This window comes from Festucalex cinctus, chromosome 1 (genome assembly GCF_051991245.1).
Source record: "Festucalex cinctus isolate MCC-2025b chromosome 1, RoL_Fcin_1.0, whole genome shotgun sequence".
Classification (NCBI taxonomy): domain Eukaryota; kingdom Metazoa; phylum Chordata; class Actinopteri; order Syngnathiformes; family Syngnathidae; genus Festucalex; species Festucalex cinctus.
Window position 1 is genome coordinate 59,147,265 of NC_135411.1, and position 17,884 is coordinate 59,165,148.

At 44.4% G+C, this 17,884-nt stretch overlaps 27 non-coding genes across 27 annotated transcripts; all 27 read left to right on the forward strand.

Annotated features, from left to right (window-relative positions):
* Positions 1-757: 757 nt before the first annotated feature.
* On the forward strand, positions 758-829 carry trnah-gug (transfer RNA histidin (anticodon GUG)). Its single transcript has one exon. It is a non-coding gene; the product is annotated as a tRNA-His (tRNA).
* A 115-nt stretch (positions 830-944) lies between these two features.
* trnar-acg (transfer RNA arginine (anticodon ACG)) lies at positions 945-1,017 on the forward strand. The gene has a single exon. It is a non-coding gene; the product is annotated as a tRNA-Arg (tRNA).
* An 876-nt stretch (positions 1,018-1,893) lies between these two features.
* On the forward strand, positions 1,894-1,965 carry trnah-gug (transfer RNA histidin (anticodon GUG)). The gene has a single exon. It is a non-coding gene; the product is annotated as a tRNA-His (tRNA).
* A 685-nt stretch (positions 1,966-2,650) lies between these two features.
* Positions 2,651-2,723, forward strand: trnar-acg (transfer RNA arginine (anticodon ACG)). Its single transcript has one exon. It is a non-coding gene; the product is annotated as a tRNA-Arg (tRNA).
* Positions 2,724-3,033: 310 nt separating this feature from the next.
* Positions 3,034-3,105, forward strand: trnah-gug (transfer RNA histidin (anticodon GUG)). The gene has a single exon. It is a non-coding gene; the product is annotated as a tRNA-His (tRNA).
* A 115-nt stretch (positions 3,106-3,220) lies between these two features.
* trnar-acg (transfer RNA arginine (anticodon ACG)) lies at positions 3,221-3,293 on the forward strand. Its single transcript has one exon. It is a non-coding gene; the product is annotated as a tRNA-Arg (tRNA).
* Positions 3,294-3,603: 310 nt separating this feature from the next.
* On the forward strand, positions 3,604-3,675 carry trnah-gug (transfer RNA histidin (anticodon GUG)). The gene has a single exon. It is a non-coding gene; the product is annotated as a tRNA-His (tRNA).
* Positions 3,676-4,169: 494 nt separating this feature from the next.
* Positions 4,170-4,241, forward strand: trnah-gug (transfer RNA histidin (anticodon GUG)). The gene has a single exon. It is a non-coding gene; the product is annotated as a tRNA-His (tRNA).
* Positions 4,242-4,739: 498 nt separating this feature from the next.
* Positions 4,740-4,811, forward strand: trnah-gug (transfer RNA histidin (anticodon GUG)). The gene has a single exon. It is a non-coding gene; the product is annotated as a tRNA-His (tRNA).
* A 494-nt stretch (positions 4,812-5,305) lies between these two features.
* On the forward strand, positions 5,306-5,377 carry trnah-gug (transfer RNA histidin (anticodon GUG)). Its single transcript has one exon. It is a non-coding gene; the product is annotated as a tRNA-His (tRNA).
* A 685-nt stretch (positions 5,378-6,062) lies between these two features.
* trnar-acg (transfer RNA arginine (anticodon ACG)) lies at positions 6,063-6,135 on the forward strand. The gene has a single exon. It is a non-coding gene; the product is annotated as a tRNA-Arg (tRNA).
* A 310-nt stretch (positions 6,136-6,445) lies between these two features.
* On the forward strand, positions 6,446-6,517 carry trnah-gug (transfer RNA histidin (anticodon GUG)). Its single transcript has one exon. It is a non-coding gene; the product is annotated as a tRNA-His (tRNA).
* Positions 6,518-6,632: 115 nt separating this feature from the next.
* On the forward strand, positions 6,633-6,705 carry trnar-acg (transfer RNA arginine (anticodon ACG)). Its single transcript has one exon. It is a non-coding gene; the product is annotated as a tRNA-Arg (tRNA).
* Positions 6,706-9,291: 2,586 nt separating this feature from the next.
* trnah-gug (transfer RNA histidin (anticodon GUG)) lies at positions 9,292-9,363 on the forward strand. The gene has a single exon. It is a non-coding gene; the product is annotated as a tRNA-His (tRNA).
* A 115-nt stretch (positions 9,364-9,478) lies between these two features.
* Positions 9,479-9,551, forward strand: trnar-acg (transfer RNA arginine (anticodon ACG)). The gene has a single exon. It is a non-coding gene; the product is annotated as a tRNA-Arg (tRNA).
* Positions 9,552-10,427: 876 nt separating this feature from the next.
* Positions 10,428-10,499, forward strand: trnah-gug (transfer RNA histidin (anticodon GUG)). The gene has a single exon. It is a non-coding gene; the product is annotated as a tRNA-His (tRNA).
* A 498-nt stretch (positions 10,500-10,997) lies between these two features.
* On the forward strand, positions 10,998-11,069 carry trnah-gug (transfer RNA histidin (anticodon GUG)). Its single transcript has one exon. It is a non-coding gene; the product is annotated as a tRNA-His (tRNA).
* Positions 11,070-11,184: 115 nt separating this feature from the next.
* On the forward strand, positions 11,185-11,257 carry trnar-acg (transfer RNA arginine (anticodon ACG)). Its single transcript has one exon. It is a non-coding gene; the product is annotated as a tRNA-Arg (tRNA).
* Positions 11,258-12,076: 819 nt separating this feature from the next.
* trnah-gug (transfer RNA histidin (anticodon GUG)) lies at positions 12,077-12,148 on the forward strand. The gene has a single exon. It is a non-coding gene; the product is annotated as a tRNA-His (tRNA).
* A 685-nt stretch (positions 12,149-12,833) lies between these two features.
* On the forward strand, positions 12,834-12,906 carry trnar-acg (transfer RNA arginine (anticodon ACG)). Its single transcript has one exon. It is a non-coding gene; the product is annotated as a tRNA-Arg (tRNA).
* Positions 12,907-13,216: 310 nt separating this feature from the next.
* On the forward strand, positions 13,217-13,288 carry trnah-gug (transfer RNA histidin (anticodon GUG)). The gene has a single exon. It is a non-coding gene; the product is annotated as a tRNA-His (tRNA).
* Positions 13,289-13,403: 115 nt separating this feature from the next.
* Positions 13,404-13,476, forward strand: trnar-acg (transfer RNA arginine (anticodon ACG)). The gene has a single exon. It is a non-coding gene; the product is annotated as a tRNA-Arg (tRNA).
* Positions 13,477-14,922: 1,446 nt separating this feature from the next.
* On the forward strand, positions 14,923-14,994 carry trnah-gug (transfer RNA histidin (anticodon GUG)). Its single transcript has one exon. It is a non-coding gene; the product is annotated as a tRNA-His (tRNA).
* Positions 14,995-15,679: 685 nt separating this feature from the next.
* On the forward strand, positions 15,680-15,752 carry trnar-acg (transfer RNA arginine (anticodon ACG)). The gene has a single exon. It is a non-coding gene; the product is annotated as a tRNA-Arg (tRNA).
* A 310-nt stretch (positions 15,753-16,062) lies between these two features.
* trnah-gug (transfer RNA histidin (anticodon GUG)) lies at positions 16,063-16,134 on the forward strand. The gene has a single exon. It is a non-coding gene; the product is annotated as a tRNA-His (tRNA).
* A 115-nt stretch (positions 16,135-16,249) lies between these two features.
* Positions 16,250-16,322, forward strand: trnar-acg (transfer RNA arginine (anticodon ACG)). The gene has a single exon. It is a non-coding gene; the product is annotated as a tRNA-Arg (tRNA).
* An 876-nt stretch (positions 16,323-17,198) lies between these two features.
* Positions 17,199-17,270, forward strand: trnah-gug (transfer RNA histidin (anticodon GUG)). Its single transcript has one exon. It is a non-coding gene; the product is annotated as a tRNA-His (tRNA).
* Positions 17,271-17,884: the final 614 nt, after the last annotated feature.

Here is a 17,884-nt window from a genome sequence, read left to right on the forward strand (position 1 = left end):
ATTGATGTTCAACATTTATGAATTGTATCAGTTTCAAGGAGCACTGGTGGACAATTTTATGCCCAGGACATTCATTTGACAGTTTCACAGCAGTCCTGGTTCAGCAGCCTGGTTTTCGATTTGGGTCTTGGTGGAAGCAGCAGCTGCCAGTGATAGACAACTTTATCCACAAGAAAACAGCAGCGCAGCCGTGATCGTGTAGTGGTTAGTACTCTGCGTTGTGGTCGCAGCAACCCTGGTTCAAATCTGGGTCACGGCAGATGACTCAGCACTCTGCTTTAGGTTTTTACTGCCGATTGATAGAAAAGCCTTCCTGGTTCGAGGGACAATGACAATCCTCCACTAAGGCTTACAGAAGCTCACTTTCCTTTGAGGGGCTTGTGGCGCAATGGATAACGCGTCTGACTACGGATCAGAAGATTCTAGGTTCGACTAATGGCTAGCTCAACTCTTACTTTTCATTATATAGTTCAACCTTTGTTTTCACATGACTTTTGCACATGAATTCTTACAAAAATGGGAAAAGGTAGATGCTATCTCCAGGATATTCGAAAACCTAATTTCCACTGAATTGATGTTCAACATTTATGAATTGTATCAGTTTCAAGGAGCACTGGTGGACAATTTTATGCCCAGGACATTCATTAGACAGTTTCACAGCAGTCCTGGTTCAGCAGCCTGGTTTTCGATTTGGGTCTTGGTGGAAGCAGCAGCTGACAGTGATAGACAACTTCATCCACAAGAAAGCAGAAGCGCAGCCGTGATCGTATAGTGGTTAGTACTCTGCGTTGTGGTCGCAGCAACCCTGGTTCAAATCCGGGTCACGGCAGATGACTCAGCACTCTGCTTTAGGTTTTTACTGCCGATTGATAGAAAAGCCTTCCCCGTTCGAGGGACAATGACAATCCTCCACTAAGGCTTACAGAAGCTCACTTTCATTTGAGGGGCTTGTGGCGCAATGGATAACGCGTCTGACTACGGATCAGAAGATTCTAGGTTCGACTCCTGGCTAGCTCAACTCTTACTTTTCATTGTATAGTTCAACCTTTGTTTTCACATGACTTTTGCACATGAATTCTTACAAAAATGGGAAAAGGTAGATGCTATCTCCAGGATATTCGAAAACCTAATTTCCACTGAATTGATGTTCAACATTTATGAATTGTATCAGTTTCAAGGAGCACTGGTGGACAATTTTATACCCAGGACATTCATTTGACAGTTTCACAGCAGTCCTGGTTCAGCAGCCTGGTTTTCGATTTGGGTCTTGGTGGAAGCAGCAGCTGCCAGTGATAGACAACTTTATCCACAAGAAAACAGCAGCGCAGCCGTGATCGTGTAGTGGTTAGTACTCTGCGTTGTGGTCGCAGCAACCCTGGTTCAAATCTGGGTCACGGCAGATGACTCAGCACTCTGCTTTAGGTTTTTACTGCCGATTGATAGAAAAGCCTTCCCCGTTCGAGGGACAATGACAATCCTCCACTAAGGCTTACAGAAGCTCGCTTTCCTTTGAGGGGCTTGTGGCGCAATGGCTAACGCGTCTGACTACGGATCAGAAGATTCTAGGTTCGGCTCCTGGCTAGCTCAACTCTTACTTTTCATTGTATAGTTCAACCTTTGTTTTCACCTGACTTTTGCACATGAATTCTTACAAAAATGGGAAAAGGTAGATGCTATCTCCAGGATATTCGAAAACCTAATTTCCACTGAATTGATTTTCAACATTTATGAATTGTATCAGTTTCAAGGAGCACTGGTGGACGATTTTATGCCCAGGACATTTGACAGTTTCACAGCAGTCCTGGTTCAGCAGCCTGGTTTTCGATTTGGGTCTTGGTGGAAGCAGCAGCTGACAGGGATAGACAACTTTATCCACAAGAAAGCAGAAGCGCAGCCGTGATTGTATAGTGGTTAGTATTCTGCGTTGTGGTCGCAGCAACCCTGGTTCAAATCCGGGTCACGGCAGTTGACTCAGCACTCTGCTTTAGGTTTTTACTGCCGATTGCTAGAAAAGCCTTCCCTCTTCGAGGGACAATGACAATCCTCCACTAAGGCTTACAGAAGCTCACTTTCATTTGAGGGGCTTGTGGCGCAATGGATAACGTGTCTGACTACAGATCAGAAGATTCTATGTTCGACTCCTGGCTCGCTCAACTCTTACTTTTCATTGTATAGTTCAACCTTTGTTTTCACATGACTTTTGCACATGAATTCTTACAAAAATGGGAAAAGATAGATGCTATCTCCAGGATATTCGAAAACCTAATTTCCACTGAATTGATGTTCAACATTTATGAATTGTATCAGTTTCAAGGAGCACTGGTGGACAATTTTATGCCCAGGACATTCATTTGACAGTTTCACAGCAGTCCTGGTTCAGCAGCCTGGTTTTCGATTTGGGTCTTGGTGGAAGCAGCAGCTGCCAGTGATAGACAACTTTATCCACAAGAAAACAGCAGCGCAGCCGTGATCGTGTAGTGGTTAGTACTCTGCGTTGTGGTCGCAGCAACCCTGGTTCAAATCTGGGTCACGGCAGATGACTCAGCACTCTGCTTTAGGTTTTTACTGCCGATTGATAGAAAAGCCTTCCTGGTTCGAGGGACAATGACAATCCTCCACTAAGGCTTACAGAAGCTCACTTTCCTTTGAGGGGCTTGTGGCGCAATGGATAACGCGTCTGACTACGGATCAGAAGATTCTAGGTTCGACTCCTGGCTAGCTCAACTCTTACTTTTCATTATATAGTTCAACCTTTGTTTTCACATGACTTTTGCACATGAATTCTTACAAAAATGGGAAAAGGTAGATGCTATCTCCAGGATATTCGAAAACCTAATTTCCACTGAATTGATGTTCAACATTTATGAATTGTATCAGTTTCAAGGAGCACTGGTGGACAATTTTATGCCCAGGACATTCATTAGACAGTTTCACAGCAGTCCTGGTTCAGCAGCCTGGTTTTCGATTTGGGTCTTGGTGGAAGCAGCAGCTGACAGTGATAGACAACTTCATCCACAAGAAAGCAGAAGCGCAGCCGTGATCGTATAGTGGTTAGTACTCTGCGTTGTGGTCGCAGCAACCCTGGTTCAAATCCGGGTCACGGCAGATGACTCAGCACTCTGCTTTAGGTTTTTACTGCCGATTGATAGAAAAGCCTTCCCCGTTCGAGGGACAATGACAATCCTCCACTAAGGCTTACAGAAGCTCACTTTCATTTGAGGGGCTTGTGGCGCAATGGATAACGCGTCTGACTACGGATCAGAAGATTCTAGGTTCGACTCCTGGCTAGCTCAACTCTTACTTTTCATTGTATAGTTCAACCTTTGTTTTCACATGACTTTTGCACATGAATTCTTACAAAAATGGGAAAAGGTAGATGCTATCTCCAGGATATTCGAAAACCTAATTTCCACTGAATTGATGTTCAACATTTATGAATTGTATCAGTTTCAAGGAGCACTGGTGGACAATTTTATACCCAGGACATTCATTTGACAGTTTCACAGCAGTCCTGGTTCAGCAGCCTGGTTTTCGATTTGGGTCTTGGTGGAAGCAGCAGCTGCCAGTGATAGACAACTTTATCCACAAGAAAACAGCAGCGCAGCCGTGATCGTGTAGTGGTTAGTACTCTGCGTTGTGGTCGCAGCAACCCTGGTTCAAATCCGGGTCACGGCAGATGACTCAGCACTCTGCTTTAGGTTTTTACTGCCGATTGATAGAAAAGCCTTCCCTGTTCGAGGGACAATGACAATCCTCCACTAAGGCTTACAGAAGCTCGCTTTCCTTTGAGGGGCTTGTGGCGCAATGGATAACGCGTTTGATTACGGATCAGAAGATTCTAGGTTCGGCTCCTGGCTAGCTCAACTCTTACTTTTCATTGTATAGTTCAACCTTTGTTTTCACCTGACTTTTGCACATGAATTCTTACAAAAATGGGAAAAGGTAGATGCTATCTCCAGGATATTCGAAAACCTAATTTCCACTGAATTGATTTTCAACATTTATGAATTGTATCAGTTTCAAGGAGCACTGGTGGACGATTTTATGCCCAGGACATTTGACAGTTTCACAGCAGTCCTGGTTCAGCAGCCTGGTTTTCGATTTGGGTCTTGGTGGAAGCAGCAGCTGACAGGGATAGACAACTTTATCCACAAGAAAGCAGAAGCGCAGCCGTGATTGTATAGTGGTTAGTATTCTGCGTTGTGGTCGCAGCAACCCTGGTTCAAATCCGGGTCACGGCAGATGACTCAGCACTCTGCTTTAGGTTTTTACTGCCGATTGATAGAAAAGCCTTCCCTCTTCGAGGGACAATGACAATCCTCCACTAAGGCTTACAGAAGCTCACTTTCGTTTGAGGGGCTTGTGGCGCAATGGATAACGTGTCTGACTACAGATCAGAAGATTCTATGTTCGACTCCTGGCTCGCTCAACTCTTACTTTTCATTGTATAGTTCAACCTTTGTTTTCACATGACTTTTGCACATGAATTCTTACAAAAATGGGAAAAGATAGATGCTATCTCCAGGATATTCGAAAACCTAATTTCCACTGAATTGATGTTCAACATTTATGAATTGTATCAGTTTCAAGGAGCACTGGTGGACAATTTTATACCCAGGACATTCATTTGACAGTTTCACAGCAGTCCTGGTTCAGCAGCCTGGTTTTCGATTTGGGTCTTTGTGGAAGCAGCAGCTGACAGTGATAGACAACTTTATCCACAAGAAAACAGCAGCGCAGCCGTGATCGTGTAGTGGTTAGTACTCTGCGTTGTGGTCGCAGCAACCCTGGTTCAAATCCGGGTCACGGCAGATGACTCAGCACTCTGCTTTAGGTTTTTACTGCCGATTGATAGAAAAGCCTTCCCCGTTCGAGGGACAATGACAATCCTCCACTAAGGCTTACAGAAGCTCGCTTTCCTTTGAGGGGCTTGTGGCGCAATGGCTAACGCGTCTGACTACGGATCAGAAGATTCTAGGTTCGGCTCCTGGCTAGCTCAACTCTTACTTTTCATTGTATAGTTCAACCTTTGTTTTCACCTGACTTTTGCACATGAATTCTTACAAAAATGGGAAAAGGTAGATGCTATCTCCAGGATATTCGAAAACCTAATTTCCACTGAATTGATTTTCAACATTTATGAATTGTATCAGTTTCAAGGAGCACTGGTGGACGATTTTATGCCCAGGACATTTGACAGTTTCACAGCAGTCCTGGTTCAGCAGCCTGGTTTTCGATTTGGGTCTTGGTGGAAGCAGCAGCTGACAGGGATAGACAACTTTATCCACAAGAAAGCAGAAGCGCAGCCGTGATTGTATAGTGGTTAGTATTCTGCGTTGTGGTCGCAGCAACCCTGGTTCAAATCCGGGTCACGGCAGTTGACTCAGCACTCTGCTTTAGGTTTTTACTGCCGATTGCTAGAAAAGCCTTCCCTCTTCGAGGGACAATGACAATCCTCCACTAAGGCTTACAGAAGCCCACTTTCATTTGAGGGGCTTGTGGCGCAATGGATAACGTGTCTGACTACAGATCAGAAGATTCTATGTTCGACTCCTGGCTCGCTCAACTCTTACTTTTCATTGTATAGTTCAACCTTTGTTTTCACATGACTTTTGCACATGAATTCTTACAAAAATGGGAAAAGATAGATGCTATCTCCAGGATATTCGAAAACCTAATTTCCACTGAATTGATGTTCAACATTTATGAATTGTATCAGTTTCAAGGAGCACTGGTGGACAATTTTATGCCCAGGACATTCATTTGACAGTTTCACAGCAGTCCTGGTTCAGCAGCCTGGTTTTCGATTTGGGTCTTGGTGGAAGCAGCAGCTGCCAGTGATAGACAACTTTATCCACAAGAAAACAGCAGCGCAGCCGTGATCGTGTAGTGGTTAGTACTCTGCGTTGTGGTCGCAGCAACCCTGGTTCAAATCTGGGTCACGGCAGATGACTCAGCACTCTGCTTTAGGTTTTTACTGCCGATTGATAGAAAAGCCTTCCTGGTTCGAGGGACAATGACAATCCTCCACTAAGGCTTACAGAAGCTCACTTTCCTTTGAGGGGCTTGTGGCGCAATGGATAACGCGTCTGACTACGGATCAGAAGATTCTAGGTTCGACTCCTGGCTAGCTCAACTCTTACTTTTCATTATATAGTTCAACCTTTGTTTTCACATGACTTTTGCACATGAATTCTTACAAAAATGGGAAAAGGTAGATGCTATCTCCAGGATATTCGAAAACCTAATTTCCACTGAATTGATGTTCAACATTTATGAATTGTATCAGTTTCAAGGAGCACTGGTGGACAATTTTATGCCCAGGACATTCATTAGACAGTTTCACAGCAGTCCTGGTTCAGCAGCCTGGTTTTCGATTTGGGTCTTGGTGGAAGCAGCAGCTGACAGTGATAGACAACTTCATCCACAAGAAAGCAGAAGCGCAGCCGTGATCGTATAGTGGTTAGTACTCTGCGTTGTGGTCGCAGCAACCCTGGTTCAAATCCGGGTCACGGCAGATGACTCAGCACTCTGCTTTCGGTTTTTACTGCCGATTGATAGAAAAGCCTTCCCCGTTCGAGGGACAATGACAATCCTCCACTAAGGCTTACAGAAGCTCACTTTCATTTGAGGGGCTTGTGGCGCAATGGATAACGCGTCTGACTACGGATCAGAAGATTCTAGGTTCGACTCCTGGCTAGCTCAACTCTTACTTTTCATTGTATAGTTCAACCTTTGTTTTCACATGACTTTTGCACATGAATTCTTACAAAAATGGGAAAAGGTAGATGCTATCTCCAGGATATTCGAAAACCTAATTTCCACTGAATTGATGTTCAACATTTATGAATTGTATCAGTTTCAAGGAGCACTGGTGGACAATTTTATACCCAGGACATTCATTTGACAGTTTCACAGCAGTCCTGGTTCAGCAGCCTGGTTTTCGATTTGGGTCTTGGTGGAAGCAGCAGCTGCCAGTGATAGACAACTTTATCCACAAGAAAACAGCAGCGCAGCCGTGATCGTGTAGTGGTTAGTACTCTGCGTTGTGGTCGCAGCAACCCTGGTTCAAATCTGGGTCACGGCAGATGACTCAGCACTCTGCTTTAGGTTTTTACTGCCGATTGATAGAAAAGCCTTCCCGGTTCGAGGGACAATGACAATCCTCCACTAAGGCTTACAGAAGCTCACTTTCCTTTGAGGGGCTTGTGGCGCAATGGATAACGCGTCTGACTACGGATCAGAAGATTCTAGGTTCGGCTCCTGGCTAGCTCAACTCTTACTTTTCATTGTATAGTTCAACCTTTGTTTTCACCTGACTTTTGCACATGAATTCTTACAAAAATGGGAAAAGGTAGATGCTATCTCCAGGATATTCGAAAACCTAATTTCCACTGAATTGATTTTCAACATTTATGAATTGTATCAGTTTCAAGGAGCACTGGTGGACGATTTTATGCCCAGGACATTTGACAGTTTCACAGCAGTCCTGGTTCAGCAGCCTGGTTTTCGATTTGGGTCTTGGTGGAAGCAGCAGCTGACAGGGATAGACAACTTTATCCACAAGAAAGCAGAAGCGCAGCCGTGATTGTATAGTGGTTAGTATTCTGCGTTGTGGTCGTAGCAACCCTGGTTCAAATCCGGGTCACGGCAGTTGACTCAGCACTCTGCTTTAGGTTTTTACTGCCGATTGCTAGAAAAGCCTTCCCTCTTCGAGGGACAATGACAATCCTCCACTAAGGCTTACAGAAGCTCAATTTCATTTGAGGGGCTTGTGGCGCAATGGATAACGTGTCTGACTACAGATCAGAAGATTCTATGTTCGACTCCTGGCTTGCTCAACTCTTACTTTTCATTGTATAGTTCAACCTTTGTTTTCACATGACTTTTGCACATGAATTCTTACAAAAATGGGAAAAGATAGATGCTATCTCCAGGATATTCGAAAACCTAATTTCCACTGAATTGATGTTCAACATTTATGAATTGTATCAGTTTCAAGGAGCACTGGTGGACAATTTTATGCCCAGGACATTCATTTGACAGTTTCACAGCAGTCCTGGTTCAGCAGCCTGGTTTTCGATTTGGGTCTTGGTGGAAGCAGCAGCTGCCAGTGATAGACAACTTTATCCACAAGAAAACAGCAGCGCAGCCGTGATCGTGTAGTGGTTAGTACTCTGCGTTGTGGTCGCAGCAACCCTGGTTCAAATCTGGGTCACGGCAGATGACTCAGCACTCTGCTTTAGGTTTTTACTGCCGATTGATAGAAAAGCCTTCCTGGTTCGAGGGACAATGACAATCCTCCACTAAGGCTTACAGAAGCTCACTTTCCTTTGAGGGGCTTGTGGCGCAATGGATAACGCGTCTGACTACGGATCAGAAGATTCTAGGTTCGACTAATGGCTAGCTCAACTCTTACTTTTCATTGTATAGTTCAACCTTTGTTTTCACATGACTTTTGCACATGAATTCTTACAAAAATGGGAAAAGATAGATGCTATCTCCAGGATATTCGAAAACCTAATTTCCACTGAATTGATGTTCAACATTTATGAATTGTATCAGTTTCAAGGAGCACTGGTGGACAATTTTATGCCCAGGACATTCATTTGACAGTTTCACAGCAGTCCTGGTTCAGCAGCCTGGTTTTCGATTTGGGTCTTGGTGGAAGCAGCAGCTGCCAGTGATAGACAACTTTATCCACAAGAAAACAGCAGCGCAGCCGTGATCGTGTAGTGGTTAGTACTCTGCGTTGTGGTCGCAGCAACCCTGGTTCAAATCTGGGTCACGGCAGATGACTCAGCACTCTGCTTTAGGTTTTTACTGCCGATTGATAGAAAAGCCTTCCTGGTTCGAGGGACAATGACAATCCTCCACTAAGGCTTACAGAAGCTCACTTTCCTTTGAGGGGCTTGTGGCGCAATGGATAACGCGTCTGACTACGGATCAGAAGATTCTAGGTTCGACTAATGGCTAGCTCAACTCTTACTTTTCATTATATAGTTCAACCTTTGTTTTCACATGACTTTTGCACATGAATTCTTACAAAAATGGGAAAAGGTAGATGCTATCTCCAGGATATTCGAAAACCTAATTTCCACTGAATTGATGTTCAACATTTATGAATTGTATCAGTTTCAAGGAGCACTGGTGGACAATTTTATGCCCAGGACATTCATTAGACAGTTTCACAGCAGTCCTGGTTCAGCAGCCTGGTTTTCGATTTGGGTCTTGGTGGAAGCAGCAGCTGACAGTGATAGACAACTTCATCCACAAGAAAGCAGAAGCGCAGCCGTGATCGTATAGTGGTTAGTACTCTGCGTTGTGGTCGCAGCAACCCTGGTTCAAATCCGGGTCACGGCAGATGACTCAGCACTCTGCTTTAGGTTTTTACTGCCGATTGATAGAAAAGCCTTCCCCGTTCGAGGGACAATGACAATCCTCCACTAAGGCTTACAGAAGCTCACTTTCATTTGAGGGGCTTGTGGCGCAATGGATAACGCGTCTGACTACGGATCAGAAGATTCTAGGTTCGACTCCTGGCTAGCTCAACTCTTACTTTTCATTGTATAGTTCAACCTTTGTTTTCACATGACTTTTGCACATGAATTCTTACAAAAATGGGAAAAGGTAGATGCTATCTCCAGGATATTCGAAAACCTAATTTCCACTGAATTGATGTTCAACATTTATGAATTGTATCAGTTTCAAGGAGCACTGGTGGACAATTTTATACCCAGGACATTCATTTGACAGTTTCACAGCAGTCCTGGTTCAGCAGCCTGGTTTTCGATTTGGGTCTTGGTGGAAGCAGCAGCTGCCAGTGATAGACAACTTTATCCACAAGAAAACAGCAGCGCAGCCGTGATCGTGTAGTGGTTAGTACTCTGCGTTGTGGTCGCAGCAACCCTGGTTCAAATCTGGGTCACGGCAGATGACTCAGCACTCTGCTTTAGGTTTTTACTGCCGATTGATAGAAAAGCCTTCCCCGTTCGAGGGACAATGACAATCCTCCACTAAGGCTTACAGAAGCTCGCTTTCCTTTGAGGGGCTTGTGGCGCAATGGCTAACGCGTCTGACTACGGATCAGAAGATTCTAGGTTCGGCTCCTGGCTAGCTCAACTCTTACTTTTCATTGTATAGTTCAACCTTTGTTTTCACCTGACTTTTGCACATGAATTCTTACAAAAATGGGAAAAGGTAGATGCTATCTCCAGGATATTCGAAAACCTAATTTCCACTGAATTGATTTTCAACATTTATGAATTGTATCAGTTTCAAGGAGCACTGGTGGACGATTTTATGCCCAGGACATTTGACAGTTTCACAGCAGTCCTGGTTCAGCAGCCTGGTTTTCGATTTGGGTCTTGGTGGAAGCAGCAGCTGACAGGGATAGACAACTTTATCCACAAGAAAGCAGAAGCGCAGCCGTGATTGTATAGTGGTTAGTATTCTGCGTTGTGGTCGCAGCAACCCTGGTTCAAATCCGGGTCACGGCAGTTGACTCAGCACTCTGCTTTAGGTTTTTACTGCCGATTGCTAGAAAAGCCTTCCCTCTTCGAGGGACAATGACAATCCTCCACTAAGGCTTACAGAAGCTCACTTTCATTTGAGGGGCTTGTGGCGCAATGGATAACGTGTCTGACTACAGATCAGAAGATTCTATGTTCGACTCCTGGCTCGCTCAACTCTTACTTTTCATTGTATAGTTCAACCTTTGTTTTCACATGACTTTTGCACATGAATTCTTACAAAAATGGGAAAAGATAGATGCTATCTCCAGGATATTCGAAAACCTAATTTCCACTGAATTGATGTTCAACATTTATGAATTGTATCAGTTTCAAGGAGCACTGGTGGACAATTTTATGCCCAGGACATTCATTTGACAGTTTCACAGCAGTCCTGGTTCAGCAGCCTGGTTTTCGATTTGGGTCTTGGTGGAAGCAGCAGCTGCCAGTGATAGACAACTTTATCCACAAGAAAACAGCAGCGCAGCCGTGATCGTGTAGTGGTTAGTACTCTGCGTTGTGGTCGCAGCAACCCTGGTTCAAATCCGGGTCACGGCAGATGACTCAGCACTCTGCTTTAGGTTTTTACTGCCGATTGATAGAAAAGCCTTCCCCGTTCGAGGGACAATGACAATCCTCCACTAAGGCTTACAGAAGCTCACTTTCATTTGAGGGGCTTGTGGCGCAATGGATAACGCGTCTGACTACGGATCAGAAGATTCTAGGTTCGACTCCTGGCTAGCTCAACTCTTACTAAAATGGGAAAAGGTAGATGCTATCTCCAGGATATTCGAAAACCTAATTTCCACTGAATTGATGTTCAACATTTATGAATTGTATCAGTTTCAAGGAGCACTGGTGGACAATTTTATACCCAGGACATTCATTTGACAGTTTCACAGCAGTCCTGGTTCAGCAGCCTGGTTTTCGATTTGGGTCTTGGTGGAAGCAGCAGCTGCCAGTGATAGACAACTTTATCCACAAGAAAACAGCAGCGCAGCCGTGATCGTGTAGTGGTTAGTACTCTGCGTTGTGGTCGCAGCAACCCTGGTTCAAATCTGGGTCACGGCAGATGACTCAGCACTCTGCTTTAGGTTTTTACTGCCGATTGATAGAAAAGCCTTCCCGGTTCGAGGGACAATGACAATCCTCCACTAAGGCTTACAGAAGCTCACTTTCCTTTGAGGGGCTTGTGGCGCAATGGATAACGCGTCTGACTACGGATCAGAAGATTCTAGGTTCGGCTCCTGGCTAGCTCAACTCTTACTTTTCATTGTATAGTTCAACCTTTGTTTTCACCTGACTTTTGCACATGAATTCTTACAAAAATGGGAAAAGGTAGATGCTATCTCCAGGATATTCGAAAACCTAATTTCCACTGAATTGATTTTCAACATTTATGAATTGTATCAGTTTCAAGGAGCACTGGTGGACGATTTTATGCCCAGGACATTTGACAGTTTCACAGCAGTCCTGGTTCAGCAGCCTGGTTTTCGATTTGGGTCTTGGTGGAAGCAGCAGCTGACAGGGATAGACAACTTTATCCACAAGAAAGCAGAAGCGCAGCCGTGATTGTATAGTGGTTAGTATTCTGCGTTGTGGTCGCAGCAACCCTGGTTCAAATCCGGGTCACGGCAGTTGACTCAGCACTCTGCTTTAGGTTTTTACTGCCGATTGCTAGAAAAGCCTTCCCTCTTCGAGGGACAATGACAATCCTCCACTAAGGCTTACAGAAGCTCACTTTCATTTGAGGGGCTTGTGGCGCAATGGATAACGTGTCTGACTACAGATCAGAAGATTCTATGTTCGACTCCTGGCTCGCTCAACTCTTACTTTTCATTGTATAGTTCAACCTTTGTTTTCACATGACTTTTGCACATGAATTCTTACAAAAATGGGAAAAGATAGATGCTATCTCCAGGATATTCGAAAACCTAATTTCCACTGAATTGATGTTCAACATTTATGAATTGTATCAGTTTCAAGGAGCACTGGTGGACAATTTTATGCCCAGGACATTCATTTGACAGTTTCACAGCAGTCCTGGTTCAGCAGCCTGGTTTTCGATTTGGGTCTTGGTGGAAGCAGCAGCTGCCAGTGATAGACAACTTTATCCACAAGAAAACAGCAGCGCAGCCGTGATCGTGTAGTGGTTAGTACTCTGCGTTGTGGTCGCAGCAACCCTGGTTCAAATCTGGGTCACGGCAGATGACTCAGCACTCTGCTTTAGGTTTTTACTGCCGATTGATAGAAAAGCCTTCCTGGTTCGAGGGACAATGACAATCCTCCACTAAGGCTTACAGAAGCTCACTTTCCTTTGAGGGGCTTGTGGCGCAATGGATAACGCGTCTGACTACGGATCAGAAGATTCTAGGTTCGACTCCTGGCTAGCTCAACTCTTACTTTTCATTATATAGTTCAACCTTTGTTTTCACATGACTTTTGCACATGAATTCTTACAAAAATGGGAAAAGGTAGATGCTATCTCCAGGATATTCGAAAACCTAATTTCCACTGAATTGATGTTCAACATTTATGAATTGTATCAGTTTCAAGGAGCACTGGTGGACAATTTTATGCCCAGGACATTCATTAGACAGTTTCACAGCAGTCCTGGTTCAGCAGCCTGGTTTTCGATTTGGGTCTTGGTGGAAGCAGCAGCTGACAGTGATAGACAACTTCATCCACAAGAAAGCAGAAGCGCAGCCGTGATCGTATAGTGGTTAGTACTCTGCGTTGTGGTCGCAGCAACCCTGGTTCAAATCCGGGTCACGGCAGATGACTCAGCACTCTGCTTTAGGTTTTTACTGCCGATTGATAGAAAAGCCTTCCCCGTTCGAGGGACAATGACAATCCTCCACTAAGGCTTACAGAAGCTCACTTTCATTTGAGGGGCTTGTGGCGCAATGGATAACGCGTCTGACTACGGATCAGAAGATTCTAGGTTCGACTCCTGGCTAGCTCAACTCTTACTTTTCATTGTATAGTTCAACCTTTGTTTTCACATGACTTTTGCACATGAATTCTTACAAAAATGGGAAAAGGTAGATGCTATCTCCAGGATATTCGAAAACCTAATTTCCACTGAATTGATGTTCAACATTTATGAATTGTATCAGTTTCAAGGAGCACTGGTGGACAATTTTATACCCAGGACATTCATTTGACAGTTTCACAGCAGTCCTGGTTCAGCAGCCTGGTTTTCGATTTGGGTCTTGGTGGAAGCAGCAGCTGCCAGTGATAGACAACTTTATCCACAAGAAAACAGCAGCGCAGCCGTGATCGTGTAGTGGTTAGTACTCTGCGTTGTGGTCGCAGCAACCCTTGTTCAAATCTGGGTCACGGCAGATGACTCAGCACTCTGCTTTAGGTTTTTACTGCCGATTGATAGAAAAGCCTTCCCGGTTCGAGGGACAATGACAATCCTCCACTAAGGCTTACAGAAGCTCACTTTCCTTTGAGGGGCTTGTGGCGCAATGGATAACGCGTCTGACTACGGATCAGTAGATTCTAGGTTCGGCTCCTGGCTAGCTCAACTCTTACTTTTCATTGTATAGTTCAACCTTTGTTTTCACCTGACTTTTGCACATGAATTCTTACAAAAATGGGAAAAGGTAGATGCTATCTCCAGGATATTCGAAAACCTAATTTCCACTGAATTGATTTTCAACATTTATGAATTGTATCAGTTTCAAGGAGCACTGGTGGACGATTTTATGCCCAGGACATTTGACAGTTTCACAGCAGTCCTGGTTCAGCAGCCTGGTTTTCGATTTGGGTCTTGGTGGAAGCAGCAGCTGACAGGGATAGACAACTTTATCCACAAGAAAGCAGAAGCGCAGCCGTGATTGTATAGTGGTTAGTATTCTGCGTTGTGGTCGCAGCAACCCTGGTTCAAATCAGGGTCACGGCAGTTGACTCAGCACTCTGCTTTAGGTTTTTACTGCCGATTGCTAGAAAAGCCTTCCCTCTTCGAGGGACAATGACAATCCTCCACTAAGGCTTACAGAAGCTCACTTTCATTTGAGGGGCTTGTGGCGCAATGGATAACGTGTCTGACTACAGATCAGAAGATTCTATGTTCGACTCCTGGCTCGCTCAACTCTTACTTTTCATTGTATAGTTCAACCTTTGTTTTCACATGACTTTTGCACATGAATTCTTACAAAAATGGGAAAAGATAGATGCTATCTCCAGGATATTCGAAAACCTAATTTCCACTGAATTGATGTTCAACATTTATGAATTGTATCAGTTTCAAGGAGCACTGGTGGACAATTTTATGCCCAGGACATTCATTTGACAGTTTCACAGCAGTCCTGGTTCAGCAGCCTGGTTTTCGATTTGGGTCTTGGTGGAAGCAGCAGCTGCCAGTGATAGACAACTTTATCCACAAGAAAACAGCAGCGCAGCCGTGATCGTGTAGTGGTTAGTACTCTGCGTTGTGGTCGCAGCAACCCTGGTTCAAATCCGGGTCACGGCAGTTGACTCAGCACTCTGCTTTAGGTTTTTACTGCCGATTGCTAGAAAAGCCTTCCCTCTTCGAGGGACAATGACAATCCTCCACTAAGGCTTACAGAAGCTCACTTTCATTTGAGGGGCTTGTGGCGCAATGGATAACGTGTCTGACTACAGATCAGAAGATTCTATGTTCGACTCCTGGCTCGCTCAACTCTTACTTTTCATTGTATAGTTCAACCTTTGTTTTCACATGACTTTTGCACATGAATTCTTACAAAAATGGGAAAAGATAGATGCTATCTCCAGGATATTCGAAAACCTAATTTCCACTGAATTGATGTTCAACATTTATGAATTGTATCAGTTTCAAGGAGCACTGGTGGACAATTTTATGCCCAGGACATTCATTTGACAGTTTCACAGCAGTCCTGGTTCAGCAGCCTGGTTTTCGATTTGGGTCTTGGTGGAAGCAGCAGCTGCCAGTGATAGACAACTTTATCCACAAGAAAACAACAGCGCAGCCGTGATCGTGTAGTGGTTAGTACTCTGCGTTGTGGTCGCAGCAACCCTGGTTCAAATCTGGGTCACGGCAGATGACTCAGCACTCTGCTTTAGGTTTTTACTGCCGATTGATAGAAAAGCCTTCCTGGTTCGAGGGACAATGACAATCCTCCACTAAGGCTTACAGAAGCTCACTTTCCTTTGAGGGGCTTGTGGCGCAATGGATAACGCGTCTGACTACGGATCAGAAGATTCTAGGTTCGACTCCTGGCTAGCTCAACTCTTACTTTTCATTATATAGTTCAACCTTTGTTTTCACATGACTTTTGCACATGAATTCTTACAAAAATGGGAAAAGGTAGATGCTATCTCCAGGATATTCGAAAACCTAATTTCCACTGAATTGATGTTCAACATTTATGAATTGTATCAGTTTCAAGGAGCACTGGTGGACAATTTTATGCCCAGGACATTCATTAGACAGTTTCACAGCAGTCCTGGTTCAGCAGCCTGGTTTTCGATTTGGGTCTTGGTGGAAGCAGCAGCTGACAGTGATAGACAACTTCATCCACAAGAAAGCAGAAGCGCAGCCGTGATCGTATAGTGGTTAGTACTCTGCGTTGTGGTCGCAGCAACCCTGGTTCAAATCCGGGTCACGGCAGATGACTCAGCACTTTGCTTTAGGTTTTTACTGCCGATTGATAGAAAAGCCTTCCCCGTTCGAGGGACAATGACAATCCTCCACTAAGGCTTACAGAAGCTCACTTTCATTTGAGGGGCTTGTGGCGCAATGGATAACGCGTCTGACTACGGATCAGAAGATTCTAGGTTCGACTCCTGGCTAGCTCAACTCTTACTTTTCATTGTATAGTTCAACCTTTGTTTTCACATGACTTTTGCACATGAATTCTTACAAAAATGGGAAAAGGTAGATGCTATCTCCAGGATATTCGAAAACCTAATTTCCACTGAATTGATGTTCAACATTTATGAATTGTATCAGTTTCAAGGAGCACTGGTGGACAATTTTATACCCAGGACATTCATTTGACAGTTTCACAGCAGTCCTGGTTCAGCAGCCTGGTTTTCGATTTGGGTCTTGGTGGAAGCAGCAGCTGCCAGTGATAGACAACTTTATCCACAAGAAAACAGCAGCGCAGCCGTGATCGTGTAGTGGTTAGTACTCTGCGTTGTGGTCGCAGCAACCCTTGTTCAAATCTGGGTCACGGCAGATGACTCAGCACTCTGCTTTAGGTTTTTACTGCCGATTGATAGAAAAGCCTTCCTGGTTCGAGGGACAATGACAATCCTCCACTAAGGCTTACAGAAGCTCACTTTCCTTTGAGGGGCTTGTGGCGCAATGGATAACGCGTCTGACTACGGATCAGAAGATTCTAGGTTCGGCTCCTGGCTAGCTCAACTCTTACTTTTCATTGTATAGTTCAACCTTTGTTTTCACCTGACTTTTGCACATGAATTCTTACAAAAATGGGAAAAGGTAGATGCTATCTCCAGGATATTCGAAAACCTAATTTCCACTGAATTGATTTTCAACATTTATGAATTGTATCAGTTTCAAGGAGCACTGGTGGACGATTTTATGCCCAGGACATTTGACAGTTTCACAGCAGTCCTGGTTCAGCAGCCTGGTTTTCGATTTGGGTCTTGGTGGAAGCAGCAGCTGACAGGGATAGACAACTTTATCCACAAGAAAGCAGAAGCGCAGCCGTGATTGTATAGTGGTTAGTATTCTGCGTTGTGGTCGCAGCAACCCTGGTTCAAATCCGGGTCACGGCAGTTGACTCAGCACTCTGCTTTAGGTTTTTACTGCCGATTGCTAGAAAAGCCTTCCCTCTTCGAGGGACAATGACAATCCTCCACTAAGGCTTACAGAAGCTCACTTTCATTTGAGGGGCTTGTGGCGCAATGGATAACGTGTCTGACTACAGATCAGAAGATTCTATGTTCGACTCCTGGCTCGCTCAACTCTTACTTTTCATTGTATAGTTCAACCTTTGTTTTCACATGACTTTTGCACATGAATTCTTACAAAAATGGGAAAAGATAGATGCTATCTCCAGGATATTCGAAAACCTAATTTCCACTGAATTGATGTTCAACATTTATGAATTGTATCAGTTTCAAGGAGCACTGGTGGACAATTTTATGCCCAGGACATTCATTTGACAGTTTCACAGCAGTCCTGGTTCAGCAGCCTGGTTTTCGATTTGGGTCTTGGTGGAAGCAGCAGCTGCCAGTGATAGACAACTTTATCCACAAGAAAACAGCAGCGCAGCCGTGATCGTGTAGTGGTTAGTACTCTGCGTTGTGGTCGCAGCAACCCTGGTTCAAATCTGGGTCACGGCAGATGACTCAGCACTCTGCTTTAGGTTTTTACTGCCGATTGATAG